The sequence below is a fragment of the Grammomys surdaster genome, unplaced genomic scaffold (assembly GCF_004785775.1).
Source record: "Grammomys surdaster isolate TR1022 unplaced genomic scaffold, NIH_TR_1.0 125581, whole genome shotgun sequence".
NCBI classification, from domain to species: Eukaryota; Metazoa; Chordata; class Mammalia; order Rodentia; family Muridae; genus Grammomys; species Grammomys surdaster.
Genome location: NW_021620427.1, coordinates 1,254,576 through 1,275,554, shown reverse-complemented (window position 1 = coordinate 1,275,554; position 20,979 = coordinate 1,254,576). Strand labels below are relative to the sequence as shown.

The window sequence follows — 20,979 nt, the reverse complement described above, 5'->3', positions numbered from 1 at the left end:
TCTCTAGACCAACTTGCTAGGTAATATCAGCTTCCAACTGGGAAGAACGGGGACTCCTAAAAAAAAAAACTGGCACAAAAAATCCTCCTTCTTTTCTAATCCACTTGACCTGAATCCTATACAGCCATCTAAATATGACACAATTGCAGAACAGAACCCACGACTATGAATGAAATGAATAAAGGCACTGTATTATTTTAAAGGAAAAAGGAAAAAATCTAAAAATGAAATGAGGATACACAGCAAATCTGTTAAGAAAATGAAAATGTCAAACTTTTTAAGCATGCCATTTTCTTTATTCTCAGATGAACACAATTGCTGCAAAATAACTTTTCCATAAAAGAAGACCGTAAGTTAAATAAATAAATAAATAAAAATAAATAAATAAACTTTCACCTGTAAAAGAACACTTGCTTGGAACAGAATCAGAAAAACATACAGCTTTCGTTGCTTCTGAAAATGTGCAGACTTTTCAAAAATCACTTTCCTGATCTATAAATACCACTTTGACTTGATACTCAAGAAAAAATTAAGACATTATTCTTTTAAAATGAAATCCTAATAATAAATGTTCTATGTTCTCATTCTTGGTATCTCACAGCTGACTCGCCCCTTCATGGAATGACTGCTAGTACAGCTATGAGTTCAGTGCTGCTCACTGGGGTAAAAACTTCACTGTGCCATGTCTAGTATTACCTGATTTGTTTCCACATTGCATTTTCTAACATAATAGTAATGTGCAGAAGTTATCATTAAGGGACTCTCCGCTCACCAACTGGCACTAAAACAGCTTCCAAAGGCCTTACTCGAAGTGCGGTGTTGATTTGAGAAATTGATTTGCAGAATTGAGAAATAGCATAAATCTTCCACAGTGTACATGTGTGAGAAATGGAAAAGGGTATTGTCTTACTTAGGATTTCACTGCTGTGAACAGACACCGTGACCAAGGCAAGTCTTATAAGGACAAAATTTAATTGGAACTTGCTTACAGGTTCAGAGGTTTGGTCCAATATCATCAAGGTGAAAGAATGACAACATCCAGGCAGGCATGGTGCAGACTGAGCTGAGAGTTCTATTTCTTCATCTGAAGGCTGCTAGCAGAATGCTGACCTCCAGGCAGCTAGGGTGAGGGTCTTAAAGCCCACACCCACAGTGACACACCTAATCCAACAAAGTCACACCTCCAAATAGCTCCATTACCACTATTGACCTGTGACTATTACCACTATTGACTATTGAGGTGTGACCTTGTATATTCAAACCATGACAAATACCTTACTCATCTGCTTCATTGGAAAAACTGAAAATGTATGTGTATACAAAATATCAAGTCTGTGTATGTATATGTACATACACACATGTACATACATATATATGCATCTGTGAAAAATTGAGTGATGATATATCACACAATTCTAAAATGTGATGATATAGCCAAACATATGGATATTGGATATCTTTGTCTTTTGGACAAATCAGCTGCTCCCAGTCGGTAGTCATTCTCTTTCACATGTCATCCACCTAATGCTGTCACTGAAAGTTTAATGCACCAAATGATCCCATTATAAATCATCTCAGATGATCTCTCTCTACTCCTTCAGACTGGTGATCTTTTTGAAGCTGACGGCTCTCTAGACCAACTTGCTAGGTAATATCAGCTTCCAACTGGGAAGAATGGGGACTCCTCAACAACATGTACATTGTTAGATTGACTTCTCACATGTCTGGGGACTCCCCAACAACGTGTACACTGTCATACTGACTTCTCACATGTAGCATCTGAGTCTTGAAAACCCGAAGTATGGCTTCAGTACACTTTTTTGTGTTCTTAGTGGCACCATTTTCCTTATTGAACTTGACACGGTGAAAAGCATGGAAACAACAGTTCCTGCTTGCATGATGCCTGCAGTCCTTCATGGTCAGTCATGCAAATTAAATACAATTATTTGTAACGGGCTGGAGAATAAAATAATGAAAAATAGCAAAATGTCTCAATTTATCTGCAAAAAAATATCAAAAATATGACATAGCCACTGAATAAGAAGAACAACAGCATCAACCAACCCGACCCCCCAGAACTCTCAGGGACTAAACAACCAAACAAAGAGTACACATAGAGGGACCCATGGCCCCAGCTACATAAGTAGCAGAGGATGGCCTTATCTGGCAACAATGGGAGAAGAGGACCTCCCAATGGGGGGAGCATCCACATAGACGCTGGGAGATGGGGGGAGACAGGATAGGGGGATTGTGGAGAGGAAAAAGGGAAAGGAGATAGCATTTGAAATGTAAATAAATAAAATATCCAATGAAAAAGAAAGTAAAAAGAAGAGATAATTTTTGGATAGGACATGGTGGTGCTTCCTTAATACCACCCTGAGGGAGGCCAAGGCTGGCCGATCCCTGTGAGTCTGAGACTTGCCTGGTCTATATAACAAGTTCTAGGCAAGCCATCACTACCCAATGAGGTTCTGTCTTTAAACCACAAAGGGACTTGAGATTTAAGCTACATAACTATTTACTCCTTTAAAATTTGTTAATTATTTTCAACAAATAATTAACATTTGAAATATATATATATAAACATATGATAATTAGCATTCAAACTATCATATTTCATTATGACATCTTCAAATGAGTACTGTATTTGTTGACTTTTTTTCTGTCCCGTTATTTCTATCCAATTAATCTACTTCCCATGTTCTTGAATTCATATTAATTGTCAGTGTTTTACATTTCAACTCCCTTTTTTAAGAGAGAGATATTTCTCATTTCTTCCCTAAGGTATTAATTTCCTAATTATAAATTATTAAGGTGTATTTAGGATAAAGGTGAGAAATTGAAAAATACCTTTGAATTTAAGAAAGAAGTTTATTTCTTGATTTATGTTTATTTAAGAGTAAATAATAGCCCATTACAAAATGGCACTGCATTTAGTAACTTTGAGGAAACTTATAAGTTAAAACCAGACAAATGCTTCAAACTATAGTATATGAGATAGCCAGAACAATTTCCACAGGAAGATAGACAAAGAGAAACACTGACAAATACACAGACAGATACACAAGAAAAGACACAGGCATACATACACAGACACACAGACATGAGCGCACGTGCATGAGCACACACACACACACACACACACACACACACAACCATAGAAAGAAGTGTCAGTGACTGATACATAAATTGCTTCATCTCATGTTTCTAAGCATAGAGATGTTGGCCTTATGATGCTGATTCTCTCTGTCCTGTCTCTCTATTTGAGTTAATGTAGAGTTGTAAAATCTTTCCATTAAGAGCTGGAGCTCAAAGCCCTAATGTAATTAGTTGATGTATTAATGGTCTGTGTAGATATGAATTGAACCTTAGTACCATGGTTTATTTTGCCAAACCCTGGCAATGAATATCCTAGTAGAAATAAAAAATATAGGTCATTTCAGTCTCAAGCCAAACGACAGATTGTAATTTATAACACAGTCAATATAATGTTCTGTGAGAGCCAAGCTTCTCAAGAGAAGAGTGGGAATCTAATGGCATAAACAAGTATGCTTAAAGAATTAGAAACCAGCATCACCACCATTACTGTCACAGATACCAGAGAAAAATGCTAGTAATAGAGCTAGCCCATAACAATTTAACTCGAACATTCAGTGTGTTTCTAATGTATTATTAAAACTCCATTTAGCTAAATGTTAAATCTACAAAAGGAGAATACGTGGAATGCTACATTTGATTTATGCCTTATCTCAACATTTGTATCTTTCTATAATGAGAGTATTATTTTAAGTAGGTCAGAAAAAATAAATATGGTCATAAATATTAGAAAGCATAATTTAGTTAGATAAATGCAAGTCATCAATAACCTTACAGTAAATAAAAAATTGAATTAACAATCACAAACACAGCTGTGAAATATTATTACAAGTCAACTTCATAGTAAAGTGAATGATAAATTCTCTAATATATTCACTTTTCTCCATTTTGCTACGTCTAGCACTCACTTTAATTTTATATAACAATATAGGCATGCATAGGATAAGATGGTGATTCAGATGAGCATTTGCTATAGAGAAAATGTCTAAATAATTAAGCAAAGAGCACATCAATTATCCTAAAGTCAGTGCAAGGAGACAAATATAAACTAGGAAAACAAACAAAAACAAAACAACAACAAAAACAATCTTGCAAACATGTTGTTCAAATCTCTTGGCATGGAAAGAATGGAGTAAAACCAACATATTGATAAACACACCAGAAAAACAAAAATTAATCTTCTTCTTTTCTTCCAATGATCAGTGAGGAGAAGAAACAGCAGTATTTTTTCTAGTTCAAGAGTAACTATTGACGTTATAATCTATTAAGAGATGTAAACAAAATGTTCACAATAATCAGCCTCAATAGGCCTGTTGATTTTTTCAATTTGGATTAAATTGTTTCCCACTTAGAATGTAGCCTGGAGGCCTTATTTGATTTTATAACTCCCAGAGGAACCGTATTCCTTATTTAAAAATAAACAAATATGTTTTATAAATATGGACTCGGTTCACTGTAAAGTGTGATAAATAAAAAGGGTTTCAGTCTTTTGCCTAGCATCCAGGAAGTTAAATGAACTTCAGACCCAGAATTTACCAACCCCAAATCATGATATACTTAAAGAAGGGAGGAGATGTCAGGGGCAGCCCTGCTTACACACTGAAGGCCTAAAATCAGCCATAGGCCTAAAATCAGCAATAGGCCTGTCGTACATGTATACTAACACCAAGTCTTGGGTCTCTGTGGGGAAACACTGAAACAGATGGCTATAAGCTATTGTAAACAGGCAGTTTTTATGACAATTTACCAGCCTGAGTAGTCATAGACCTTGTAAGTAGGTAGCCTTGGCAGATATTACCAACTTAGATAAGGACAAGTGAATCATAGGCAGAGTCATAGTGACCTATCCCCTGAACCCTCACCCAGCAGATACCCTGTTCTGAAAAATATCTGTATTGCCCCTGAAAACCCCCACACTCCAGAGTCATCCCCTTCCCCCTGAACACCCATGCTCCCTCCAGTGTCATCTCCTTCCCCACATCCTGCCTTTTTGTGTTTATAACCCCTGTGTGAATAAGTATAAATTACGATTTGAAAAAAATAAATAAATTGTATGTATATATATATATATATATATATATATATATATATATATATATAAAATCATGACTTTAATTCATACATAAGTTTCTTACAACTCTATTTTTCTCAACCTATTCTATAATTTATGTCTATCTAGTGCCAACTTCTCCATAATGTTCAATAGTTTGACATATACAAAGAGAATTTGCTAGTATTGTGACTTCATCCTTCAGTGATAGTTGGGGGATTCCCATTACTACTCTGACCTTATGCCCAAGAAAAGCTAGGTCTGGAGTTCGTCCTGTCAGATTTGCAAGGCTGGCTAGTGACTCAAAGCAACAGATAGAACGGCAACTAAAGTGCTTGGCATTTCAAAACCCTGGACCGCAGGTGGCAGATTTTAACCCTGAGGCAAGGCAGCAGAAAAAGAAAGCACAGATGTCGAAGATGAATGAATATTTTTCTGTGAAGTACAAGGTGATGAAGAAGTACGACGACAAAAGCGGCAGGCTCATCTGTAATGAGGTGAACCTGTGCGACTGCCTGGAGAAGAACTGCATGGGGTGCTTCTACCTGTGCCCCAAGTGCAACTCCAACAAGTGTGGGCCTGAGTGCAACCGCCGCTGGGTCTATGACGCCATCTTCACTGAGTCTGGCGAGGTCATCAGCACCCTGCCATTTAATGTTCCTGACTAGGAGATATTATGCATAGACTCCCTCTCCCTCTCCTCCCTCTCCTCCCTCTCCTCCCTCTCCCTCTCCTCCCTCCCTCTCCCTCTCCCCACTCCTTCTCCCTCTCCCTCCCCCTCTCTGTGTCCTCCTGTGAGGGTATGCATTTGTTCATTTTGAGGTCTTATTCTGTAGCTCAGGCTGCCCTTGAACTTATGGCATCCTCCTGCCTCAGCTTCCCCAGCTGTATAAATTTAGGTATAGTACATCATGCCCGGCTTCTGTTTCTTATACATACATACATACATACATACATACATCATACATTCATAAATGTATGTATGGCCATATATAGAATATATTTCATATATGTACACGTTTAAGTCAAACTTCTTTCTCTTGGATAAGTGTTAGTGTTTGGACAAAATATTCTCTCAAGCTACAGATGGATATAGAGTGGACAATACTTGTGTAGACCCTCTCAGGTTCCTCAGCTGGTGACCAAAGGCCGCAGGAGAGGACGATCAGTCTCCCTCATTAGCGGCACTCTCAGCTCGGCCTTGAAGTCACACCTCTTCCTTCTCAGTGTGTCATGTTGAGAACACCATAATTTTAAGATTTGCAGAATTCTGTATCTGAAAATTGTTACCTAGAACATACAACCAAATGAATGTTTTTCTTAGAATGTCATATATCACTAAGAAAAGCAAACTCGTGCCATTGTACCGTATATCTTTAGTTTTATTTTTTATTGTTAATATTTTAGTGTTAAACTTAAATTTTGTAATGGCAATATTTTAAAACCAAACATTTATATTTTACTAAATTATATATTAGTTTACTAAATTGATAAGCAAAGACTTGAATATGATAAAAGTCGGTGATTAACACGTTTCCTTACAGGTCAGTGTTTCAGGGGTTGTTTTTTAGAGGAAGTTAGCCTCCGATGATACTCAGAGTGGCTCGTATGTTTACTAGTTGGATGTATGGAAAGCAGCGGACAGAAAGCACCATGTGGTTGTATCTATTCTGACATATGGTAGCAGGTATCTGGAAAGTTGAATTCAGCCTTCTATAAACTAATATCTTTGTGCGTGTGCGTGTGCGTGTGCGTGTGTGTGTGTGAGTTTATGTACATCAGTGCAGGTGCCTGCAAAGGCCAGAGATGTCGGATTCTTTGGAGCTTGAATTATCGGCTTTTAGGAACCCCTTGAAATCAATGCTGGGAACAAAACCCGGTCCTTTGATAGAGCAGAATGGACTCTACATGTCGGAACCAACACCAAACTTACTCATTTTCCCCATCTTAAGTCAGAGTTTCTCTTGCATTCTTTGTCGGGAAGGCTCTCAAATCCTCAATTACTAACTTAAGATGTGTACCGTGACTCAATCAACGTTTGAAACAAATTCCCAGACGATGCTGAGGTCACAGGCCTGGGGGCCACGCATGAAAAGCACTTCTCTAAGGTACATTAGATATGTAATGCAAGGAAGTGGGGCTTAGTAACTTGGTACTATTTTAATCCACTAAGCATCTTGTTTTAAATAAATGTGAAGTGTTAAAAAAATATTGTGACCTCATGAATTTATAATTTGCTAATAAATTGAGGATATGTGTTGCTGAGTTTTTCACTATTGAATCAGATCCATTCAATTTCCTTTTCCTTCCATTTCTTTACTATCATGAAATACAGCAAATAAGTTCCGATCATGAATTTTACTAATCATAAACAACCTAATCTTACTACAGATAGTTATCTACTACCAAGAAATACAATTAAATAATTAATTATTCTATTTATTTATATAATTTATTATTTCCATTTTATTTTCTATTCTATTTATTAATTATTCTATTTATTAATTTGCCCATCCCCCATTCCCAAATTCTTTTAAAAGTATTAAAAGAATTTTAATACTCTCTTCTCTTCTGTCATTACAATATACATTCCACATATGTAGCCATTCTTTAGGTATTAGGTATTCTGTTCTTCTATTCTTTGCTTTCAATTTTGGAAATTTGTATTAACAACCTAAAGTACAAAGGTTCTTTTCCCAACTATGGCCAATCTACTAATGAGTAATCACATGAACATAATCTGTTACAGTGGGCATGTTGTTGTTGTTGTTGTTGTTTGGGGGGGTTGCTTCTTGGTTTTTTTATCTCTAGCATTTCTTTTGACTCATTCATAGAATTTCTTTCTCTGCTTATGTTAGCTACTTTATTCTTTCATGTGCTCTGCTGTGACCGTTAGGGACCTTAGCCTATCAATCATGTTTTTAAATTTTCCTAGTGTGATTATTATAGTGTTGTTAGCATACCTGAGTCTGGTCTGATACTTCTGCTATCTTTTAAAGGTGTTTTTCAATACCTCTTGCAATTTCTCACTGAATAATAGATATGATGAAGAATAGTTACTCCATAAATGGCATGTTGTGGGAAGGGGAGAGGCCAGGGAAGCACTCTCAAGTCTGTGGGTGGATCCTTTTTATTTCATCGTGTTCCAGGTCTATGAATACAAAAATATTTCCAATCTCTTTTCATTTGCATGTGACAAAAACATTAGAAGAAGGAATGACTTGAAGGCTTTGTCCCTTGTCCAATCAGTTACAACCCAGTAATCTCTTTTGAAGGTGAAATGTGTTAAGAATAGAATGTTTATAAATATTGCAAATAGTTACTTTCCCTATCTCCCTGCAGCAAATATAAACTATCTTTCTCTCATGTACGTTTTGATACCTGGATATAACTTCATGGATGCAGCAATCATAAGTTTTCATTTCCATGATCCCCTGGGCTTCTAATTCTAGACTTGACCTATTAAACCTCCAGTGACAAAAGTGACAGTTGTAAATTAGGTTTTCTTAAACATCACAAATTTTCATATGAGAATTTTCTCTCATGGATAGCTATTCTGCTAAATTCTGGTAATTATGTCCTCTTATCTCCCAAGTTTGGAGCCACAGTTTTCCTTTATTCTCATTTTTATGACAGATGCAAGAATTGTTCACTTTCTGCTAGTTTGGTGCAATACTTCAGATGTAGTGATGATTCCTTCAATTTTTATATATTGAACCAGCAAACAGATATCTCTCAAATCTGTCTTCTACCATTTTGTATTGCTCTCTGAATTATAAGTTCCTAGACTCTGGAGTACATATCATCAAGGTACTGGATTTTTAGGTCCACTCTCAATTAGATGCATAGGCAAAAGACGAGTAGAGTAGTTCTTTCCTCTATTTTTTCCCCACTTAATTGCAATGTCCATGCCAATAGATTAATGTCCCACTACTGTTTGCCTGAGCAGCCAGCCCTTCTCAGAGCTAGCTATCTGGGCTCCAGCAATGTTCTCTCCTTGTCATTGATACCTAAGAACAGAAACTGTTTCTTATTGTTGCTGATCTCTCATTATGCCTCCAACTAACATATATTCCCTTCAAGGGAGATTCATTCAAACCTTCTTTGTTTGAACCTCTTGGAATAAACTATACTTCTATTTGTAACTAAGTTAACAGAAATGAGACCCAGAACAAGAATCCAACCAAGATTAGGCTCCTTGAGTCTTCTCTGTACTATCTATAGTTACGGAATCAAGTAGAGGAAAATGTTGTAGGCTTAAAATTTTAAATTTTAATAATCTCAAATTGTTTGGAGATGCCTAAGGCTAGACTGGTGACATGCTGAAGGTCACATAGCTTTTGCCCACATGACTTGCATGTAGACAACCTCTCTTCTCTTGAACTCTATCTTCAGTTTTATCAGAGGCACCTAGTATTTCCTACTAAGCCTAAATCTCCCCTGGCGCTCAGAGCAGCCATTTCCTCCCGCACTCCATTCTACTGTCCAGCCACATTCATGAGTTTCTCAAGTGTTTTATTACATGCATAATGGGAAGAATTGCCCTGGCGTTTCTTCTCTTTCTCCTTCCGTTAGCACCCCCTTTAAGCAAACGTGTCTTCAAAACAAAGTTAATTACCTAGCTACAGATCTGTTCATTCAACTTTGTTCTTAACACTTTATTCAATGTTTCATATAACTCAATCTGTACACAATCCAAAGAGAATGTTTTCTTGTTCCTTTTTAAGTTTCTCAATAGCTTCTCAATTTTAGATTTCAATGTCTCCTATTTCTTCATGTTGACCTCAGTTTTCTGACCACACCTTATTCACCAACATCGTTCCCTTGTAATTCTAAATCCAAAATGAAAGTCAACTTCATTTTGCTTTAAAATCATTGACAATGTCCTCATCTACATTAGCAATCTCACTGCACTTAGTTTCAGCAAAGGCTTTAAATGAGGGTGATATTTCTTATTCCTTTTATACTGATTTTTCACACAGCATTTTTGAAGAATAAATCTTAGAACTCAAACTAGGTAATACTATATGTTTTCAGTACCTTTACATTAAAGATAGACTAACATCCTAAAGCCTCCTTAATGGCTTGGAGACTGGATATGCTAACAGCCTTGCCAATTCTTTCTTCATCCTTCTATTTACAAAATTTCTTGTTCTACTGCTGCCTCATGAAGCTTCTCTCAATTGTCCAATAGCACAAAATTCTTTTCAATCCCAGATTGTTTGAACATGATCCTCCTTCTGACAGAGTTATTTTTTCATCTCCTTGTGTAGTTTCACTTCACTAGATAATAATATTTGAAATGTCACTTCCAAATCAGATCTTACCTCCCTTTGTCTTAAATAAGGTCCAGGTGTTAAGAAATGAATCTTTAAAACTGTTTCTTTATTATCATCTATCATAATTTACTATTTTTTTCTCAACCACAACTGATTACAATTTGTGTTTCATTATGTTTTGTTTTCAGACCTTATTGTGTAATTTTTCAAAATATAAAAAGACATATGCATGTGCATTTTCCAAAAATGTAGAATGGGATGACAAGTTGTAAAAAGGTTTAACTAGTTTCAAATAACTATTTAATAGTTAGAATTCTCTTTGCTTTTCTTTGAATTGTGCTAGGATATTAATCTTTCATGTTGCATTTTTCAGGTAAAGTAACTGCCTTTACCTTCCACTTCAGAGAAATCTCTCCAATGTTTCTACTAAGTCACCATAGTCTGCCCTTTTACTCACTCAGTATAAATGATGAATGGCAAACCTAGTGAAAAGATTCAAGAACTCCATTACAGTCAACATCATACTACCCGAAGACAATTTTGAAGCAATTCCACTGAAATCTGGAAGAAGACAGGGCTCACCCCTATATCCATTCTTTTCATTGTAGTGCTAGAATAACTAACTAACCAAATAATACCAAAGATGAAAATTAAATTGATATAATTCAGAAAAGAAGTCAAATGTATACAGATTTAAAACAGATATAATCTTATTTATATAATATCACATATTTCCAACAAAAACTAGAAGTTATCTACAATTTCAGCAAAGTTGCAGGATACAAAAAAAAACCTTAAAGCACCAGTAGATTTCTGTAAACCAGAGCAGGCATGTTGAGTAAGTGAATATGAAAACATTCACAATTGACTCAAAGGAAATTAAAATCTAGAAACAACTCTTATTGTTATTGAAAGACTTTTATAAGGAACACTTTAAATCCCTAGAGAAAGATACTTAGGAAGACACTGGAAGAACACGCCTCTGACCTCTGATTCTCTGAATTGGTAGAATTAATATTGTGTAAATGACCAGCTTATAAAACGTAATTTACAGATTCAACATTATCCTAATCAAAATACCCATGACATTCTGAAAACAAAATCCTAAAATTTATATGGAATCACTAATGAACCTAGATTGCCAAATGAACTTAAAGAACAATGTTGGAGAAATTACCAGTACAGTCTTCAAGCTATATTCCAAGGCTACACTATTTAAAAAGTAAAAGATCACCATGATACTGGCATAAAACCAGACATGGAAATAAATGGAACAAAGCAGTCAGACATTAAAGTCAGTGGAATAAAACGTAATGCCCACACGTGAATGAAGGAAGTTACAGTCATCTAATATTAAAAGAGATATCTATAAAATACTCTAGAAAAAAGATGACACCTTCAAAAAGTGATGCTGGGAAAACTGGGTGTCAGCGTGTAGAAGAATGAAATTAGACCTACATCAATCACCCTGCACCAAAAATGATTCAACTTCAAGTGTACCAAAGCCTGAAATAATGAAACCACTAGAAGAAAATACACGTAACACCCTACAAGATATAGGTGTAGAAAAAGACTTCCTGGCTAGGACTTGATTTGCTCAGGAATGAAGAACAATTGTTGACAAATGAGACCTCATGAACCTAAAAGGCTTTTGTACATCACAGAAAACAACCAAGTGAGGAGGGAGCCCACAGAATGCAAGTCTACACCCAATTGCAGATTAATATGTGGAATATATAGAAAAGTCAAAAAAACTGGGCAGTGGTGGCGTACGCCTTTAATCCCAGCACTTGGGAGGCAGAGGCAGGCGGATTTCTGAGTTCGAGGCCAGCCTGGTCTACAGAGTGAGTTCCAGGACAGCCAGGGCTACACAGAGAAATCCTGTCTCGAAAAACCAAAAAAAAAAAAAAAAAGAAAGAAAGAAAGAAAGAAAGAAAGAAAGAAAGAAAGAAAGAAAGAAAAGAAAAGTCAAAAAATAAATAATCAAGAAAACAAATGTGTTTGTTTAAAAATGAACTACATACCTGAACACAGTTGTCTAAATATAAAAGAAAACACACAAGGTGCATTTTGCATGCCTTTAGTTAGTAGACAGAGGCATACAGATCTTAGTGAGTCCAATATCATCCAGGTCTAGATAATAAGTTCCAGGACATCCAGTCAATGTAAAGAGGCCCTGATCACACCCTCACCCCCAGTAAATAAATATAGAACTTTAAATGATAAAGAAATAACATTAAAAGTACTCAACAACCTTAGCATGTAGGGTAATTCAGGTTAAAACTCCTTTGAAATTTCATCTCAGCCCAGTGAAGATGGGCAAAGTTCAAGCAAATAACTAAGAGGAAATGTGGGTAAAAACCTGTGGAAACGGGACCCTCATTCTCTCTTGGCAGGATTGCAAACTAGTGCAGGCATTCTGTAAATCAGTGTGGGAAGTTTAGAAAAAGCTAAAAGTCCGTCTACAGTATGACCCAATGATCCCACTTCTTAGTACACAACCAAAGGAATCAACATACTATTACAGAGATACTTCTCAGTCAGTTTATTGCCACCCTGTTCATAATAGCTAGGAAACAGACACTCAGATGTTCAACTAATGAGTGAATAAAAGAAAAATGACATAAATGCACCAGGCACACATGGATTTATTCCTTCTTCTATTGCTCTGAGAGAATATATATATATTCTGAACCACAGGTCTGCTATATTTAAAAGTTTAGAACAAAAATAATACCACTTCTCAATCTAACCATGTTTACAAATTATATTACATAATAAGATCTTAAACATGTTTTAAAATAGTGTGTAGGTATAGAAAGAAGTCATGGGAATATCCTAAAAGATCTTCAGAGGTTGTATTACATAGTTGTATATATTCCTTTGTGGGTGTATATATTTACCTTTATGTCAGAATATAAATAATTGACCTGTTAATATACAACTAGATTAGACTATTAAATATTGATCTCCTATTGTAATAGTATGTAATATTACTATTGCTATCTTATATCAAAACATAGACACTCTATCAAAAATTGGGGGAAAAAAACAGAAAAATGTAGAGGCTTGACTTTAGGGGCTTGGTTTGTTTTGTATTGATTTGGTTAACTACTCTCCTACTGGAAGATCCTTCCCTGTCTTGTGACAACCTAATTCTGATAGTCATGTGTAGTTCTACTTTTGTGTCCCCTTTTCTATTAATCTCTTTTTCCCCTATGGAAACCAGTCATATTGATCAGGACATAATAGATAATCATATCTACTAAATTTTTATTTTTTATGTTAATTATAAAACAAGTTTGTTTCTTCAGAGGAGGGATCTTATGTTTATGCACTGGAAAGAAGTAGAAAGAAACTCAGCTACTCAAAGGCACTCTCCCATTCTTACAACTGGGTCCCCAAGCTCTCTGCAACAGCATTCTGTGCTTTAGTATCTTTACTGGGCAGCAAAGATTCAGGGATCCTGAAGTGTCAGTCTCACCACTAGCTTTTCAAAGTTTTCCAGGCTTGAGGGTGGTCAAAACAGGTTTTCAAGGCCAGAAGACCTGTTTTCACAGCAAAGCTGATTAAAGGTAAGAAGAGATCTGTCTGAAACTAGGGCAGTTGCAGCCAGGCCTGGTGTAAAATGATACCTCCTGGGTTGTTTGCTTGTTGTTTGTTTTTCTGGGTACCTGCTCTGTGACAGAAATAAACTAGACACCTGACAACAGCCCTGCAGGACAAAGTTCTCCAAACTGGGAGAGTATACAGACTCCATGTATGTAATCTTAGCCACTTGCACCCAGCTGTAGCAGCTAGTATGCTTTGCACAGGAGACTGCTAGCTCACAAGTTCCCCCATCAGACTCTTGTTGGTCATTAAGTGTTACAAAACTTCTTGCATGTCCCAGAGCAGTAGTAGACTGCTCACATCAATGGTGTTAGAGAACAGGGCTGTGATAAAGGTACCCCCAAATACTGGACAGTCTCTGGTAGACTCCACAGACCAACAACTCCAGTCTGGACATTGAAGAAGTTTACAGAAATTATGCATCGGCCTTCCAGGCACTGCTTTCCTCGATTCCACAGCAGCAGTCAGTGCCTCCCAATTTCATCTGTTCTTGATCATCTGTCCTGACCCTACCTCCCAACAATCCAATTTAAGTGTAATGAAAAATGTGAAATTCAGTTGTTGGAAGTGTAACACTTGGTTGGATGTCAAAATGTTCTGGGGAATCCTAAGATTCTGTTTACTGCCCATAGCTACAGTTAAGTAGGGATGCTCCCAGCTGCAGCCCTCTCTACGTGATGCACGTGAAGTGGATCCTTAGACACTGTAGAAACTGTTAACAAAATACACACATTCACATCCTCCAGTCTCAATTAGCCGTCCCAGTTGAGTACACATAACAAGGGAAATAGGTGAGATGAGTTCATTTAAATGTTCCCAAGCCCTTCCAATGATCTGTCGGTTGTAGTGATGGTTCTTCTCCAAAGTATGCCCTTCAAAGTATGTGGAATGCAGTCTGCAAGTGTGCAAGAAGATATGGAGTTCATAATCTTAGCCATGCCATTATAGATCTTTGAGGGTCTATTTATGAAGGTATACATACAGAAGGTATACATATACATATTTATGAAGGTTTACAACAGACAACATATAGTATGGTACTAATTCTATTTTGCATACAAGCAATGCATAAATATACATCTTTAGACTACACATTCAAAGCTTTTAACTGATTATACACCACAAAGCCAGGCTTTGCGAGATTGTTGCTGTCCAGGGTACTAAGACAGATAATCGTCTCAGCTACACTATCACACAGATACTTACTAAAGGCAAACATAAGGATAAGTGGGAGAAGGATTCCAGCTGGACCTGTAATAAAAAATGTATTTATGGGACATTATAATAGGTAACATTGTACTTATTATGGAGCCTTTAATTTGTACCACTAAAACATTTTATACTCCAGCTTCATTATATAATACAGACACTTATTGCTAAACAATGAGCAAACTGCGTGTATAAATTTGCTTACTGATAAATCTCTGCTCCGCTGGTTCATTGTAATAGAGAAAAAACTGCATAGAGATGAGGGCTTTTTTAAAAAAAAACTTATCTTAAAATGAATTAAGAACATAGATTCGAAAGTCGAAAGACAATAGAAGGTAGAAATGCAGGCGTGTGATAGCTTTGTGTATAGCTCGATGGAAGAGAGGAAAGGAAGGAAGAAAAAAACAAAGACAAAGAGATATTTTTATGCAAGGAAAATATAAAAATTTTAGGCATGAAATTAAAGGTAAAATACCTTTGCTATAAACAATATAGCCTTGCCAATTGTGCTGAGTGAGAATCGGTTGGGATTGATTGTGCCAAAATTAGATAAAGCACTAGCTAAACAAAGCGCTTCTGGCATCCCAAGGCAGGAGCCAGAAAGTACAAAAAAGATCAGCTCGATGGCACTCAGCCATTAGATTCCAATGAAGCTAATCCACACTGCGAACTTCTGAGCGGAGTAGATTTTCCTTGTTGTCTGTTCTCACAGATAATCATTAATTTTAAGTGCAGCCTGTGCAGGTGCAGGGAGAGTCCCTACTGTTCTGACATTGTGCTGGAGGAGTTCCAGACTTGCAAGCTGGTCTAGTCCTTGAGTCCTTTCCTCTTCGCTGCCTCTCAAATTCACTTACACCTACAGCCAGACAGTTAGGGCCAGATCAGTTTTCCTGGCATCCAGGGAGGTCCATTTTTTAAAAAGTATGCAACTAAAATTCCGTAAACTTATTCAACAAGTGACAGTAGAAAAACCCAGTCGCTTACATAGCTATCTGTGAAGGGGGCATAACTGGTACTCTTCTGACTAACTAATCACTACTCTGGACTGGATTTCTAATATTTTTATTCTGAAGGACATGTAAGATGTGTGCTTTGTGCTCTAAAGCGATAGGAATTCTGTTTCACTCAGATCCAAACTTTCAGTATTTGTCTTCTCCTTCTGCATTCTACTGATATTTAAACACTGAGTTACATTCTTTGAAGTGAAAACTTGAAGAATTGTAGCTACAATTAGCCCTCTGAGTTGAAGACATTTGTGTCTTGAATTTTAATTCCAATTATACAGCTTGCAAGCACATGCCGGATGGACCTGTTTTCCTCTCTATTTGGAGAAGGGAGGAGGGAAGGGGACATTGCACATGGCATCATTGGAGGCAAGCCAAGTGGCAGAGTGTTGGGGAAGAACTGGCAGCCACACCATCTGAGAGATCAAACTGGCGACAACTTTCAATGCATTTCAAAAACAAGATGTAGTGTAGGATGACAAGGACAAACTTTCCAACAAAAGTCCTGAAAACCCTTTTTCTCCCTCCCCTTATATGCAATTATCACACCAGCTTCTAGCTTTCTAAATATTCCTACTTGATTTCAGCTATGTAGCTGTTTTGCTATAAATGTCAAGAAAATCTTAAAGACTGTATTTTTTTTCTAATCTTAGAAGATGCTTCAGAATCTTTGTAGGTTTTTTTTTTGTTTTGCTTTGCTTTGCTTTTTTTAGAAAAAAGAAGGATCTAACAAACTAAGGGAATTTGAAGGTAACATCTTAAAAATAGAAAATATCAGAAGTAATCTTTACTAATGAAAAGTGGCCTGGCAGTTAAAATATTTTGCAGGCTACTGTGCCCATAATCAAGACCAGGATAACTTGAACATAATGGCCCTTTTTATGTGACAATCTTGGAACATGTCCAAGGCAGTCATCTCTTTAATCTCCAAACTATCACCACACTAGAGAGAAGTACAGTCTATCAAAGCTCCATTTTCCAGATAGTAAATTCGCAATGCAAGAGATTTAAGTCTTACTTAATGGTCCAGAAGCAAAAAAAAAAAAAAAAAGTGGATGGTATTTTGAAACATGTAAGCCTAGCTTGTTGTGCATGGCTCTTTCTGTTTACGCTCATATTCTGATGTATTCGGGGAAGGCATAGTGTTTTGTCCAAGAGAAAACAGTTGATGGAGAAATGTACTTGGTTATTAGAGGAAAAAAATGCTATGGACAGACATGGCTCTAAGAAGACACAGCTCAACCACATTCAGGTTCACATCCAGTATAATCTGTCTCTGGCCACAAACACTTTACTTTGATACAGTGAGAAATATATTATGAGGGGATCTCCACAGAATGAATAGAAAACTGGAGTTACTGGCATTTGGGGTTGATAAATCAGATCAATGGGGTAAAGGAATAATCCTTACTTTAGGTACAGTGTCCTCTAGCCTCGCTTTGTACTGAAACTGCTTACTCTGATACTCTCCCATGATTGTCTTTGCATTCACTCGGAAAAAAAGGAACTATTTCACCATCAACAACCTTATGTCCCAACACTTAAATTAGTCACAACAGAACAAAGACTACTTCGTAAGATTTAGCCTACTAGAGGTAATACTAGTAACTACAATATCAGTAATAACTAGCAACCATCATTACTATCCATAAGCAATACACATGTTCTAAATAAGAAATTCTCGCCTCTTCTCTGGGATAGAGACTATGATTAGTGTAGGAAATCGGGCCAAGCTAGGTATCATAATCTGCCAGACACACACAGCACTGTTCCTTCACCATTCTTACTGTCAGTAATACTCCTTCTTAATTCTCATCTTAAAAGTATCGATCACTTTATAATCAGATTGCTTTATGAATAATAAAAAAAAGCTCATGAAGACTTATGTTCAAACTCTTGTACTGTGAGTAAATTAATTCACCAATCAGTAATTTATATTACTAGTTACTTTTAAATCCATGTGATTTGGTTATCTGGTCTTTCTCTACCCCACCCCCAGTAATAGGAATTCAAATCTACAATCTTATACATTCTACAGATGCACTCCACCATATATTGTACTCTAGACCTTTTGTCACTCTTGTTTTGAAATAGGATCTAATTAAGTTCTGCATGCTGACCTTGAACTCACTGTTCACGATTGGCCTTGACATTGTGCTTGTTCCAGCCTCCCATGTAGCTGGGATTATAGACTTATGCCTCACACCCAGATTGGCAAGCTGTACTCCTAAATCTTCCGTTGTTTTTGTTTGATGAGGTTTTTATGGTAGGTGGGCTGTTGTAACTATTCTCAAAAGAAGAGGATATCTAACATTTCTATTTCAAAGATAAATTAAGATAATTTTTATATGTTATATATAACATAATATATATGTAATATATATTATATATGTTTTATAAGATAATTTCTATATGTCAAAGCCTTCAAAATAATTGAATGGAATGAATGTTTTATAGTCCCATTTTACAGAAGAGTCATATATATCTTCATATCTTGAAAGTTTGCTATGAAATGCCTTTAAATTGAGTACTGGGTGGATTATAATGACCTAGAAACTAAACCCATTCAAAACTTTAAAAACACATATTCAGGCTATACATCATTCAATATTAACAATATATTTATATTAACAAAACATTGATATATTATTATACCACAGGTCATAATATGAAGACTTTTGCATATTGTGGATTAAAGTCATAGTTTATAAAATTCAAGTAATTTTTAATACAAGGTGGTTAGTTTTCATTGCATATCATGTGGAATCCTAAAGATAGACTTATGGCATCCCATTACAATCACTGAACTCATCCTGAAATGATTCCTGGCAAAAGAATCTAAGATATACCGACTCCCACAGTTAACAGTCCCACAAATACACCATCTAACCACCACAACATAGTCACAGAGGATCTGGTGCAAACACATGTTTGCTGCTTCAGTCTCTGTTATCCCAGAGGAGAACTGTTTAGTTGATTCAGTGAGCCGTGTTCCACTGATGTCCTCTATCCTCTCTGGCTTCTATTTGTCTTTCCCCTCTTCCATGGGATTCCAGTAGCTCTGAGGAGAAGGACCCAGTGCAGATCTCCAATTCAGACCCTCTCAGCATAATGTCTGGCTGTAGGTCTCCGCATTCACTCCCATTTCTTGCTAGGGGAACACTCTGACAGCAACTGAGGATGGCACCAATCTAAGTATATCAGATATAATTGACTCTTTTGCCTGTTTTTGGGACTCTTCCTCTGTTGGGTTTCCTTTTCCAGTCTCCTCGGTGTGAAGGCGTTTGGCTTGTCATGCTGCATTTTGTTTGGTTGTATTTGGTTGTTGTCTTTTGGAGACCTGCTCTTTTCTGGAGGGGGTGGATCTAGGGATATGGAAAGTAGGGGGAGCTGGGAAGGTTGAAGGAAGAGGAAACTGTGGTCAAGATGTACTTAAAAAGAGAAAAATCTATTTTCGATGAGCAACAGAGAGAGATCTTTAAAAAGGAAAAAGAAAGGAAGGATTCATGGACGGTTTCCTTGTAAAAGGGATGTGTGTCTGTGTGTGTGAGAGAGAGAGAGAAAGAAAGAGAGAGAGAGGAAAGGAGGGAGAGAGAGAGAGAGAGAGAGAGAGAGAGAGAGAGAGAGAGAAGAGAAGAGAAAGAGAGATATAGATATAGGTGACAATGGGGTCCAGAAGAGGGTGTTGGATCCCTGGAGCTGATCACAGGTTGTTATGAACAATCTGTTGTTGGTGTTGGGAACAAAATCCCAGTCCTCTGCAAGACCATCAGTCACTCTTAACTACTGATATGTCTCTCCAATACCTTGAACATGTACAATTAAGAGTAACTATAGGTCAGTTATTTACCATAATAAGTTTACTTACTCCAACTGTCATTAAAACACACATTTTCCTTTTCTAAAATAAATACTTTTCTACTCTCCTATTACTTTAATACAGTTCTTTTAAATGGACCATTCAGTCTTTGAACAGTTCATTAACAACATCTAAAAGCCCCACTCATCATTATATGACAAGATGAAATTACAAAAAGAAGACCCTGGAATACAGCCAGTTAGCCTGCCTGAGATGTGATAAAATACAGGTACTCTTCAGTGCCTTGCACATAATTGGAACTCACTAGCTGTGGGTTGATCAGTGATTACCGACTTAGAGCTGTGGGGAGGATTGGATGTGCTCAGGATGTTCAAGCAGCTTGTAGGTGAAGAGTGGAGTAAGTTACCTACAAACAGGGAGATTAGAAACAAAATGTTTTTAAACATTACCCTGAAGCATAACTTCAAATGCTCTATCATGCCAATGGACAACTGGAAAACCTGCACAGCAGATGGCAGAAGCTAATGCCCAGCTAAAATGCAATGGCTGCATTTTCAAAGGTCCCAGCTATCCCCCTCAACAGGGAAGATACAGAGTTTTCAAATGTAGGTCAGTGTTCCTTTGTACATATGATATGGAAAAGGCTACAGTATACAGAAAGGATATTTTAAGCTCAAATGTAGGAAAAATACGCAAGTTCCTTAAATGTTTTTATTTAATTAATTGTATGTAATGTGTTTATATAAATATGCTAATATTCAAGCTATCAATCATATCATATATAAATATGTTATGGCAAAATAATTTTATAAATATTGTTAAGCAACAAGTCACAAATATCATTTCATAATTGTATCTGATAAGGCAACAAATAAACTCATGTCTAGTTTTGATTCCATAAGTATGTAT

General features: G+C 36.6%; 1 pseudogene; it reads left to right on the top strand.

Moving 5' to 3' along the window:
* The window catches only part of LOC114638367, a 16,543-nt pseudogene extending 10,729 nt beyond the window's left edge, over positions 1 to 5,814 (top strand).
* The last annotated feature ends 15,165 nt before the right edge of the window (positions 5,815 to 20,979 follow it).